The 13,698-nt window shown below is 43.1% G+C and overlaps 1 protein-coding gene across 3 annotated transcripts in view; it reads right to left on the bottom strand.

Annotated features, from left to right (window-relative positions):
• Positions 1–13,698, bottom strand: part of LOC118788850 (oxysterol-binding protein-related protein 6-like) — a 56,092-nt gene that overhangs the window by 38,032 nt on the left and 4,362 nt on the right. For 2 of the 3 annotated variants that reach the window (XM_036544983.1, XM_036544985.1), the window contains exon 1: positions 9,697–9,850. The exons of the other annotated variant lie outside the window; for it this stretch is intronic. The gene's annotated coding sequence lies outside the window, so the exon portion shown is untranslated. Of the gene's footprint in view, positions 1–9,696; positions 9,851–13,698 lie in introns of those variants that run through there. 3 annotated transcript variants of the gene reach the window in all.

Below are 13,698 nucleotides of genomic sequence, written 5' to 3'. Positions count from 1 at the left end.
TATCACAACTCCACAATTTAACAAACCGTGCGGTATGTAATCCCAAGCTACTACACAACAATTCTGCGCAAGCCAAATTGTTTAGCGTGACAGGTAGAATTTTAAAAAATCCTACAGTGTGTTCTAGGGTTTATATTTTTAGCCTGCCCTGTTTCTAAGCTCACAAACCTTAAGTGACACACATCCTCAAAAACACCTGCATACCTTGATGCTTTGAAGCACGAAGCTACAGCTAAACCACATTCAGAGCAGACACTAAATGAATTAGAGCCTCCAAATTTGTGAACCGTTTACCACTGCCGCTCCAAAGCTGACAGACTCACACTGCTCCATTAAATTTTATTATTGTTGAATCAACTATATTGGACAGTCTTAATTAACAAAGACCGGAGCCCCAAAGGACAAAATAAACCGACTAAAAACGGAGCGCCTTTCTGTGCTGTAATTTGCATGCATAAAAATTCTGGAGCTGCAATCCCAGTGCGACGAAAGCGCGCAGATCTCCTTTTGTGTTGCGTGGGCCGTGCTGCGATTTCGGCTTCCCAGTGCAGAGCCCGGGATGGGGGGCAGGAAGTATAATTAGTAATGCGCAAAGATTGGATCAGGTCTCTCAGCTCTTCTCAGACAGGAGCAGAATACCCCAGCCATTGATTTACTGTTAGAGTGGAAAAAAAAAACCTTACTGAATCAGCAGTGAGTCATCAGCTCAACCCACCCTCTCCTCAAAGGTTAATGAAAGGATAATATCCACTGAACGGAAACGCGTCCCAAAACAAACCCGGGGAGACTGAAACAACCACCAGGAACTGGAGTTTCAGGCACAGCTCTTTGTGCAGTGTGAAAACTCAAGGAGATGGTTGGGGGAGGGGGTTCCTTTTGCGAGACAGGATGTTTGAGGTGTGACAACTTCTCCAATTAGCAGGACCAAGCATTTGCCTAAAGGCTGCAAAACAACATATGTGATTTTCCTGCTAAAAAAAAAAAATTGCGTGCACCAGCTGACCCTCCACTTGCTAGGCGTGTAATCTTCTATCACGGCTCTCTAGCTGCCGCTCTGTGAGAAACACTTGGTGGAACTGCATGGTGCTGAAGAGTTTTCCATTGATTATTGGAAATCCTTCTGGACAGCTCCAGCTGTGAAACCCAACACTGAACGGGATTCTGGTAAAACCCTTTGATATACTAGAAACCGACTCGCATTTTAGAGGTACTCTGAAGAGCAAATAACATTGCTCATAAGTAACTGACACACTGTAAGACCTAGGCTGTTAGCATAACACATGTATTTCAGTACACACACACTAAATTTCAGCAAAAACAACAGCAAACTCCTGTAGGCTGAAGACAAACCTTCAGCTACACCAAGACAAACTGCAAGATGCAAAACTGTTTGTGCACATTCCCAACAAACTGCTTTTGAGCATGCCATCATCATACAAATTATCTGATAATCTGCATCAGCATGTTTCAGTCAGGATTATACTGAAAAAATTCAACTCTTCACTTACATTTCATCCCTGACCCATCCTTCTTCTGTACGCTCATCAGTTTCCTTTCAAAGCTAACCTCTGCGAAATGAAATTGACATCCCCTTGGTGACCCACAGCATTTCCAAGACTTAGGTGCAACCCTAAACAGCTGGGAGTCCTCATGAACAAACTCAAGTCTTACAGCAAAGGGTTTAAGAATTGCTTGCAGCCAGACACTTTAGACCAAATCAACTGCTATTCTTCAACTTTTTCCACATATCGGTATTAATTTCAGCACAAAGAGCTTTTATGAATTCCGTCCAAGACATATTCACTGAGCACCATTCTGAAATAAATCCTCTCCGTAACAACAACATTGTGCATTCCTCATTTACAATCTGACAGCGTGTCTGTCTAGTGTCTTGTAATGTAATACAGCTGGATGGTTGTGTATAGTCATGACAGAGGTGCATTTCATGAGGGGAGCGGCCCGTCAATGTTCCGCTTGCCAGCCTGGCGCTGGTCCAAACGGATCTCACAGGCCACTAACACAGGGGCAGGAAGATGGAGTGCTGATGTTGATCACAGCGGTGGAGCAGAGCCAGATAACAGCCACTCTCCAGCACCATAGGACCACTCTTCCAAATACATCCGTTTTTCAAGGAAACCTGGAGCATTGTACACACAGCCTCCACAAAGACACCTGGAGCAGTTTACACACAACCTCCACAAAGACACCTGGAGCGGTTTACACAGAGCCTCCACAAAGACACCTTAAGCGGTTTACACACAGCCTCCACAAAGACACCTGGAGCGGTTAACACACAGCCTCCACAAAGACACCTGGAGCGGTTAACACAGCCTCCACAAAGACACCTGGAGAGGTTTACACACAACCTCCACAAAGACACCTGGAGCGGTTAACACACAGCCTCCACAAAGACACCTGGAGCGGTTTACACACAGCCTCCACAAAGACACCTGCAGCGGTTAACACACAGCCTCCACAAAGACACCTGAAGCGGTTAACACACAACCTCCACAAAGACACCTGGAGAGGTTTACACACAACCTCCACAAAGACACCTGGAGCGGTTAACATACAGCCTCCACAAAGACACCCGAAGCCTCCACAAGGAAGCGGAAGTGGAATAAGCAGGGCTGTAAAGGAGGAGAGGAGCTGCTTCACTTCCTGGTCACAAAACCACTGTCAATTTCACAAGAAATACGCCATGCAATCTCCGCTCGCGTTCTGGGGGCGTATTTCACAAGGCCTGAGAAGTATAATTCAAAGCTCTGTTGTGCAGGTGAAGCCTCTTCCCTTGCATGACAAACTGCAAGTTATTCAATACCGACAGCTCTTGTAGGACGCTATTGAGGCATGTTGTGTAAGCCCCATGTTAACTTACATGTAATAGCCCTTAGCCTCCATGACTCAGCAGAAAGCAGCTGTGTATGGCCATTAAAGATTCAGGCACCTCCCCCTCCCCAACACCCCCCCCCACCTCTCATGGTCTGTCCCAGTTCTACTACTGCCACATGAACAAATATCCACTCCGTTTTCCAGGACGGCACAGAGCACATCACTAGCTCATTTATTGCTGTGAGCTCTCGGTTCTAAAAATGAAGCATATTTTGTCTGGTCTGAATTTCTGCATCTGAGGATAACGCTTTCAAGACGACACAGCCGTGAGAAACAGGGCTTCAAGAAGCAGGGCTTCAAGAAGCAGTACTTGATGTTCAAGACCATTAATATGGATCCTACTGCAGTCTACCGTTTTGTTCGCATATAGAGGCTCATTAAATCGGACATTGGAGCCAGCCCGCAGGATCCTCTCTGAAAGAGAAGAATAAATAACATTAATTACCTGGCAGGGAGACAGACTGAATGTTGGCCTACTGTCCTGTAGCTCAGTACTTCGATTTGTGTAATTTGGACAAGTTAGTATTGAGGAGGCTAGATTTCGCACGGCTGTATTACTTTAAAGCTGTTAAAAAAAAGCAAAGAAATCCCCTCTCTTGCTCTTAGAAATTCATCCAACGGTCACAGGTCAGCGGCTGTAGACACACTCCAGCATCTGAATGTATCAGCATACACACTGACCCAACACGTAGCACTGAGTCTCACAAATCGTACCACAACTCCCATCCAACACCCCGCCCCACCCCCCCCCCACTAAAGCTTCTCAAATTTGGGCAAACGGAAAGTAGGGCTGGCCCAACACCCTTTCATTCAATCATCGTGAACCCTGTATAGGTACACAACCCGGTGATGACAGCAAACAAACACGCGCCCTTAAACGGGTGAGTCGGTTGTCCGTGGCAACATCGAGATCTCCGTTCGCACCTCTAATTGTGTTTTCAAACACACTAATTACATTCAACGCCTCGGCCCACCGCCTGCGTTACACCTCACCGACGGCACGCTCTGGCGAGGACTGCAGCTGGAGCAGCCCCTCGACGACGCGCTAACGCGTCAAAGAAAACTGCAACGCGCTCTGAGCCAGCGATTCTCCGGGAGAAAAACGCCGCCTCTCCACAACACAGCCCCTGAGAAATCCCAGCAAGCACAAATTACAGTCCACGCTTCAGATTAACTGAGCTTCCTCAAAGAGTAAATCGATTAACTGGCTGCTCAATCACTGTGTTCGTACATTATATGCTTGGGAGTGTGCAGCCCTCTTAATTTAGACACCCAAACATTTCTACCACTCTTGAAACAACAGCAAAGATGCAACATTAAATTCATCGACAAAAAATTTCAGGTTATCATGAGTCACATACAACAATCTGGACAGCAATGTTCCAAGACAGTGTTAACCAATCCCCCACGGGCAGTCAATGCATTTCTTAAGCATCAGAGGCAGCAGTGTAGTGTAATGGTTGAGAGAACAGCTCATAACCCAGGGAGTGGCGGTCTGATTCCCAGGTGAGGCACTTCTGTTGCCCCCATATTAAGGTGTTTAACCCAACCTGCTTCAGTTAATATCCAGCAGTATAAATGGATAACGTAAAAATCCAAGCTATGCAAGTCTTTCTGGATGAAGATGCCTCCAAATCAAATCAAATGTAATTAAAATTTATCTTGACTGCATTTCACCAATAATTCAACACAGTGAATCCTTGCTTTATCTACCATACATACAGCTTGTGTTCGACATAAAATCAGTCCAGCCATAAAAGTTAAAACCAATTGAAATTGCATGTCCTTTCCTTCTTAAAAAGGTGTTAAATATATACTGCTCACTCTTTACAACACGCAGGACACTATAAACGCAACATCAAACATCAGATGGATTCAAACCTGACCATGAAATGCAGTCCCTGTAGCAATGTAACTCTGTCCAGGCCAGCAAGTCATGGGTAACTCACCCACCCTGCCCTCATCCAGATCTGTGTCAGTGTTTCAAGGCTGGGGGGCTTTTATCTCCAGTTTGCCCACACGAGGTGCCAGTTTTCGTAATCGACATGGTAACCAGACAGAACTCGATCAACTATGACCTCAGAGCGTGATACACACAAGCTTCCCCTCATTAGAACTCAGAATGGAGTACGCAAGCTCTTTCTACGCCACTTCAGGAGAAAAACAAATTCCTTCCACAAAGGAAATTCATGTTGCAAGCTCCACCTAGAAAACTGACTGGTTGTATTTGCTCAACATAGACAGGCAGCAGTCAGCTGCATGTATATTGATGTAGAGAACACGCAAGACAATATACTTAATGACATCAATGAGCTATAGGGATATTTTCTCAATACGTAATTGTTCTTTGGGATCTGAGTACATGCAAGTCTCAGTATTTGCGTTTTTGTATGAGAGTTTCATCATATATATTTATAAAAACAACAGCTATTTACCACCTGGTGTATGCAGCCACTGTCAGCTGCAAAACAGTGGCAGCGGCTGCTATAGTAAGGCCAGGAATGGTTGTCTACACACCTTCTACAGGATTGTTGAAAGCCACATGAGGGTCTTGTAACTTGTCCAGTATAACTGGTCAGATGAGTAAAGCCTAGATTTCTTTGCAAAGGGTACACATAGGAGTCTCTGCTCTGTGTTCAGATAACCTGAAACATGCAGATACGGGGCAGCCCAAAAGAATGTCTTTGCCCTGCTGACAACTGGGCGGCCCAAATCCAAATAGCGACCCTAACTAAAGAGGTCAACACAGTCAAATTCAAATTCCAAAATACTAAGCAGCTTATAGCTGTCAATTTTTTAGCTTATTTCATTATAACTTGTCCCTGCACTCAAACTGCAGAAACAACTGACAATCAACAAGAAAATCTGCCCAGTAAAAACGAACAGATGCTTTTTCATTAAAACACTAAGTATGAAGTGTAATCATGGCTAGGCTACTTCATTGAAGGGCCAAGCCAATGTAGTGTTCCTGTCTACCCTTTCTATAGATATGACCTCGAAACGTACAGCATACAACAACTTTGTCAAAGAGGCTGGAAAGGACCATATTTTACATACAATATCACTGCAGTGTTCATAAGTACTGCCAAAGAGTGTTGCTCTTGCAAGTAAATCTCTTTGACATCAGGTTAGTACAAAATCCAACACTCATTTAAGCATTTTCTGTGACTGTTACCCCGTAGAGGCACACAGAGACCCTGAGCCAAACTCCAGGGACACAGGGAGTGACACAAGGCCGCTCTGGACTGCATGTCTGCCCTTCACAGGCACGGCACACGTGTGCACACGGTGGACTATTTAATTAACCAATTAGCTTCTTACGGTGAGACTGAACCTAAGAAATCTAGCACGAACACGGACCAAAAGTTCAGAAAGGTCATCCTATACCAGGTAATCCACACCGCTAAGGCTGACCCGTTATGATGTAACAGGCCAAACCAAAACCCGGCTGCCCCTTTCAGACTCATAACCCTCAGAACCCTAATCTATGTATCTGTCAGCAAGAGAGAGCTAGGTCCAACCAACCACACCACTGCAAAATTTTGAACACAGTTTAATTTCAAAATTTCTTTGCGGCTTTTTTCGTTCTTAACCTCAACCACATATCTGAGACCCATCCCTTCAGTATCTCTTCAGCTAACTGTACAACTTATTTCAGAGTTGTCTACCAGTACCATAAACATTCTTTCACCGCATTGTCCTTCATTTTGAGATCGCTTTAATGTCTTAACCGTTTAACAAGGCAAACAAAAAAGATAAACATTAACGTACATAAATACTCATGCCTCTTAGACAGTTGCATACACCATTTAATGGGTGCCAACACAACCACTGCAAAACTGCAACATATCCAAACTAAACCTTTAAATATATCATACAGGCTGTAAAAAAAAAAAAGAATCAAATTAATATAGTGCATAATGGCCACTGACACTATAGAATGACTCTGCTAGTTTGTCATTAAACAAATGGCATCCCTCGGCGTGCCACGGCTTTCATCGAAAAACAGGAAGGGCTGTGCTTTAAGAGCACAGCTATCGACACACAGTTTTAAAATGTCACATTTACCACATAAATGGGAGGTTAGTGGCATTTTCCCCCTACAAAACAATCCAGGTGCCATCAACTTAATATTCATAGAAGGCCATCAACAGGGTGCTGCTGCATCCATGCTGACTGTCCTTCTGTTGCATAATTAACATGATGTCTAACAGCCAAGGCTCCAGTCCTCAGATCGTGTTACAGAGAGCACACGGTCTTTGTTTCCACCTGAAACTCAACGACAGCTACTGTCGGAGCTGTTTACCCAATACAGTAGCTCTGTGCACAAAAACGATCAATATTGATCGTCAGCGGGAAACGGGCGGGTCAAACAGACTGGATTCAAGTGATTGAGAAGTAATGTTCCAAAAGTCGTGTTCTCCGTGTCTGACTGACCAGAAGGATACCTTCTGCTGAACCTCTCATTACTTTTTGCATTAATCCACATAATGAATAGGCTCAGCAGACCCTGAAATTAACTCCAGCCTACAGGACGCAAAGTTAACAGCACAAAGTTCCCGTTTGGTTGGAAGAACTCATGAAGTCCTGTTGTTCATGATTCCACAGCCTTTCCCTGCATCACAGGGGGCTTCAGAAAACATACAGACAGGGCGATTTTAACGTATAATTTCCTCAACCTAGACTCTGTCAAATCTGTCAAATCTTCTGGTAGGGACAACGAAATTAACAGTTAAACCTCCTGTATTTCCATGGCAACACGACAAACATAGATGAGGGGAGCTGAATGCAAGGAGGCCATATTGCCTACTTTGCACAAGGAGTCCTTCAGAATGACTGACCAAGAGACAAGAGACAAGCAGAAAGGACGACAATCATTAGGCCAAATAAACAGGACTGTGCCATTCCAGGTCTCAGGGCCTGAAGTCCTGTAGGTCCGAGTTACCTTACGAACTGGCAACTGAGGCCTGAAAGCCTGGTTACCTCAAAAATCGTCTTGATCAAATAACCAAGAATTCGGGGTTAAATGACCACCAACAGCACCTTCCGGACTGGAGATATCTGTCACCAGTTTGGTTACAAGACCGAGTTCAGATTTTTCATGGCTCAGAGTCTTCAGAATTTTACTCCTTGAAATTGCTGTCACATATCTAAATTAAATGTAGCACCAACAGTGCAGGTAAAAATGCTATGCATATAAACATCAAGGGCAGGGAAAGCATCAAATATATTCTGTGCTACATTTCAAAAGGCAGACTGTACATGTCTGAATGAACCCCAGCCTACAGTAGCCACCAATACCGGGTACTGCCAGCGCAGTGGTGTGCAATATGATCAAACTATTCACCACCAATTTCAACGAGCTGGAACCGGACTTCTGAGAAATGCAACATACATTATCCAAACGGGTCAGGTGAATTTAGAGAGAATCCTTGCTCAAGAGGAAAACGGAAATACCATGCTTCGATTAAGTCACTTCCCTTGGTGTACCACATGATGGCTGAAACAGTCAGTGGGCAAAATAAACGAATTTAACCCGCCTTTCACTCTTCTGCCAAAAAAGATCTGACCGATCGTACAGTACTACTGTACAGCTAAATCTGCGAGGACAGCATGTTTTCCGTTATACTGATACCTGCAACTCTTCTCGCACATGCAAGCACACATGGCTGTTTTTTTAACTTTCGCGCAAAAAACTATTAAAATGAATCAGCTCACGAGCCCAATTCAAATATTATTTTGTTTCATTTTCTCTCTAAGTGTACTATCTCTGGTCAACATTTCAGACGCACTGCAATGTCATTTTCTGACCTTGGTCTTAAAACGACACAAAGAGCATCTTGGAATACTACATCAGCTAGCAAGCTACTCCCTGTCGTGTTTTATTTAAGTGCTCGAGCAGATGAAAGCTGCTTCACTGCTTAATGGACTGAGACGAAGCCATACTGATGGTTTAAAAAACATCAAGTCTAGCTAGGTAGACCATTTATACATTTAACCGAGCAATGCGACGTTACAATTGATGTTAGGATACAGGAATATATTCGTAGGCTAGCTATCTGGCTATAAACGGTTTCTTCAAAAGGAAATAAGATAAGGAATACCCAAGGTGGAGTTCTGTTCGCAAGCATTTACATCATGATAATACGAAATTACTAGTCTCAGAGTCGAGAAGGTCCCACGCAAGTAAATTAAAAATTAGGACACGATCAAATGCTATCGGATTTTAGCGTGCCAATATCAAGTCACGGTTCACTGATCAGTGATATCTGTTTGCGATAGCTTGCCAGCTAGCTCTCTGTCAAAGCACCGGAGGAAGCACACAACAGATAGCCAGGTAGCTAACTAGCACGTAATGCCGTTATTCAGCTAGTTACCTGGCTGGCTACTTGTCAAGCGCATATGCGCTTAATGCGTGCATTTTCTTGTTCTTAAATATAGTTGCTAAATTACCCACTATGAGCGAATGCCACCATCACCTGCCATTCGTTTGACCGGTTTCCCATTAGTGTTATAATTCGCTAGGTATCAAGTGTATATGCACATTGCGATAATAAGATCGCCAGATATCTAAGAGGCGTTAGTACGGAGTCGCGTCTCGGAATGCCGCTCACCTGCTGTAATCGCTGGTGCACAAAAGAATTACCTAGCGATAATGTCAGGTTTAGCGAGAGACTGGGAACAGCCGGTGACATCGCAGTTTCACGCTGAAATGCAAAGGTTAAATGAATGAGAGCTAGCTAGTTAACACAATCTGCCAGTGAGGAATAGTCATCAACCAAGAAACCCCGTACAACGGCTTACCAGGGATTTACTGTGATGAGCATGCCCTCGTGGAGAAAACGGATGCTCGTGCCTCTGGTTTGTTAGTTAGTTAAATAAACTACTCGTAGTAAAAACGGCTTTCTTCGACAACCATCGCCGTTTTCAAATGACTGAGTTGTTACGCAGGGACGAAAAGCCCTGAAAGTGCTGTGCTCGCCGGATTCTTGGATTCAGTTGGTCGGATGCTTCACCGCGCTCCTCCCTGCAGCAAGAACACTCCTGGCACGCGCTAAGGTATGGAGTGGATCCCCGCGCGAGACTGTCGCGAGCTGCACGGGAAACAAGGCACTGGACGCCAGCGCTCTGTCTGCACCGGAGTCAACAGCAGTTTGGATTTAGAGAGCAACAAAACGCAGGCGACTTTCAGTTATGACCGTTGATATGACAATTAAAACAGTACAATATTTAATGCAGTGAATAATAAAGAATTTGAGAGAGATATATGATCTGAGGACATTTATTACAGACAGTAGTTAAGCCTGCTGAAAACGCTGGCTTTTGTTTGACAAAACTCGTTTTGACAATTTTGTAATGTTCTTTCGATTCAAAATGAAGATGAACATATGCTGTAAGGAGGAGGTCACAGTTAATTCCAATATTACTGTAAATACTGAAAATGAAACCACATTTGATTATTAATCAGAGAAGCACTGAGGATCAAAATCTGCTTTCACCTGTTTCTATGGTAGGTAATGGCAATATGTCCTACTAGCCTGTAGTACATTATTATTTTCAAGTGCATATTTCTGGTCTTATTTGTAAGTGCTAATGGAAAGGCCATCCTTAAATACAATATGTGACTAACCCTAAATCGCATTATATATTTATACTTCAAAGGTTATGTATATGCTACTAATGCTACTATATCTTGAGGGTCCTGTATTATATATACATGGGCTTGCATTCACTGCATTTATTGTTAAGATACATCCTGTCTTCATCTGCTCAAGTAATGAAGAAAAAATTGGGATTGGCTATGAAGAGATTAAAACAGGATAACTCATTAGCATTGAAGAAAGATGATTAGTATACTGATACATATGCTAGAGTTAATTTTAACGGATAAGAGTCAAACGTGGTGAAATAGCTAAACTTTTATTAACAGCTATGCTCACTTAATAAGTAATAATAAAGTAATGAGTAAAATAAAAAGTAATAATAATAGAACCTTTTCGAGTTAGAGCTGCACACGTCTTTATTTTTGCTCCAAATCACAATGTTTGGGTTGTCAACTGTGCAGCAGCAATAATTAGTCTGCCATCTAGTGGTTGGAATTTCACCTACAGCAATCGAAAAAACCCTGACGAAGGAGGCATTGAACAGTTCATATGAGGGGTGGACAGGGGGGTGATCAGGCTGTGCAATAAAAAGTACGAGTGCAAATAAGTTCTAGTTTATTAACAATTCACAGTCTAAACATTAGCGTTGCCTGCAGACACATTTATCTTATTCTGCAGAAAGATATTTCTCCTACAGTATAAAAATAGTATTATATACTGTATAAATATATATTATATACTGTATAAGTTCATCACGTTCATCAATGCAAAAATATTAAACGGCTTGTAGTAAGTGTGTTATGAAATGATGCAGGGATTCCCGGTAGGATCCAAGCCTGCACGACACTGAAAGGCTGTGAACCCTGCCCATCAGGGACTAATTAAGCCTGAGTAAAAGCAGGACGTAGTTAAGCGGCAGTGCAGGAGGACACCGCCTGTTACTATGGCAACCGCCGCAAGCCGACATGGCCGGTGCGGGAACGCGGGTCTGTGTGTGAAACCCTAGCCCGTCACTCCGCTCCCAAGTTATTTACTCCCCCGCCGTCTGGTGCTGAAGACCACCCGGCCCCTCAGAGCCCGTATCTCATTCCACGTGTACTCTTTCACCACATGCGTTTCCTGGAAGACGAGCGAGGAAGCCCACCCCGTTTCACGCCGCAGCTGCGCTAGCACGCCCACACCTTTCAAAGAATACACTGACGGAAATATAAGGTCATTCCTTCTTCCATCCGTCGCTGCGTATTTCGCCAGTGATTAATCCAGACTCCTGCAGGTTCATGGTTAGAAAATAACGTATGACGGTGACAGCTGTATTTTGCAAACAAAACTCTTTACACAGTATGTCAAAGGTCTTCTTAAAATCACTACAATACACGGCAGGATTGTTACAATACAACGTCTTAAATTAACACTTTTAAAGAAAAATCCACAGCAAGGAAAGAAGAACCGAGTCAGTCTTTACATTAGGGAACTTTAATTAAGGTATTCTGCCCTCGCAAGGCGTGGTCTGTGCAAAGCTAGACAGATAGCTAACATTAACAATAAATTTCCAGCAAAGCTCCGAAGCCACTCTTACGCGTTGAATCTTTTCTGGTTAACGTGTTTTCTTTGTTGTTTTTTGTGTGTATTTTCTGTCGTAAAAATGCAAGATACAGAAAGGGAATTCCTCAGTACACAATTCCCATGCTGACATATGTTAAAGCATACAATAAGCTTCACAGAAAGTGCTGATAATTATAAGCAACATTCAATGTGCATACGCATTGTGCATTCAGCGTATATAGAAAACAGAAGGTATGTCTTCTCACATTTTACTACGTTAACATGCCATGTGTTAAGCTTGCCTATTAGCCAACAAGCTAGCTAACACACATATGGCAACTGGCTAATCGAAATAAGCTATTATGCTACTACCGAACTATTACGGTGTCAAAGATAACTGTAAACATAAAGAAAACGTATATACTTCAATAATTTCAACTATCCCATTGCAGTACAATTATGTACATACTCACAACTATTTAACATACAGAAAAGAATCTAAAGCTAAGCATATCACTCGCCAGCAGCACGACAGATGCTTAGCTTACGAAACATGTAGAGAAATACATCTTACAGAACGTTAACCAAAGCTACAAAGATAGTCAAAATGTAAAAACCTTTTAAAAATAAATCATTTTATGAACATAAAACACTGTCAGTGATTTTTTGGTACTAACAGACTCCTAATTCCCCAAGCTAAACGAGGGAGGAAATCATTGCAATGCTCAACATTCACTCACTTGCTTGGTTTATAAAGTGAAAGCACTTCCTGTGACACCAACACAACATCCTAGGTACCTTATTCGTCCAGCTGATGGCAGCATTACTTTACATATGCCGCATGTAACGTCACCTGCAGGGTATGTGGCACAGCAACAGGCGGAGCAGTGTGCGACAACCTCTGGATTCAACAGAGCTCTTCCGAATAGTTCTAGACTGTTCATAGGCTGTTACAACACAGAATTTGTACAACACACACTTCTCTCCAACTTCAAACAATTTCTGTCCTTGTTTAATGTATATCCAGACCCACACCCCTGGAGGACAGCATGCCCCTGCCCACTCCCCTGGACTGAGCACCCCAAATTCAAAATGCACACAGCCACTTTAAAAAGGGTAATTTGTTTACATATTTACATATTTACTTGCACTCTTCTGCCTGCCACTTAACAATCTGATGTTGTGTTATGGTCTATTTATTGTCTTGTGTATTTATTCAATTGATTGAATATTAGCACCATGGGTCCCAGGGAAACGTTATATCAACCCTACTCTATTCTGCATATGCATGGGCTGACAATAAAATCTCTTTGACTCTGACTCTGACTCTGAAATTGCTCTAATCTCTCTGTCTCGCATCCTTTCAGCCCCCCAGGTTTAATTCAAGCAATAGATACACTGTTCTAAAACTTCTCTTTGGAGCCAGACTGCATTTTCTTCCTGTCAGTTTGCTGTCTCTGATCAATAGCAATATATTGCTTGTGAGACAACCCATGCTAGCATATTGGTTGGTTTTAACACCTCTTGGTTTCTCTGTTCCTAGCACTAGCCTCACAGCTGGAGAGTCTTATCACACCCAGCTTTGTGTTGTAGTTCTGATCATTTCTCAGAGAGGAATTCCACCCCCCCAATCCACTACCGTCTGACGAGGTTATCTGCC

Source organism: Megalops cyprinoides, chromosome 14 (assembly GCF_013368585.1).
Source record: "Megalops cyprinoides isolate fMegCyp1 chromosome 14, fMegCyp1.pri, whole genome shotgun sequence".
NCBI classification, from domain to species: Eukaryota; Metazoa; Chordata; class Actinopteri; order Elopiformes; family Megalopidae; genus Megalops; species Megalops cyprinoides.
The sequence above is the reverse complement of the archived record's forward strand: the minus strand, read 5'-3'. Positions and strand labels throughout refer to the sequence as shown.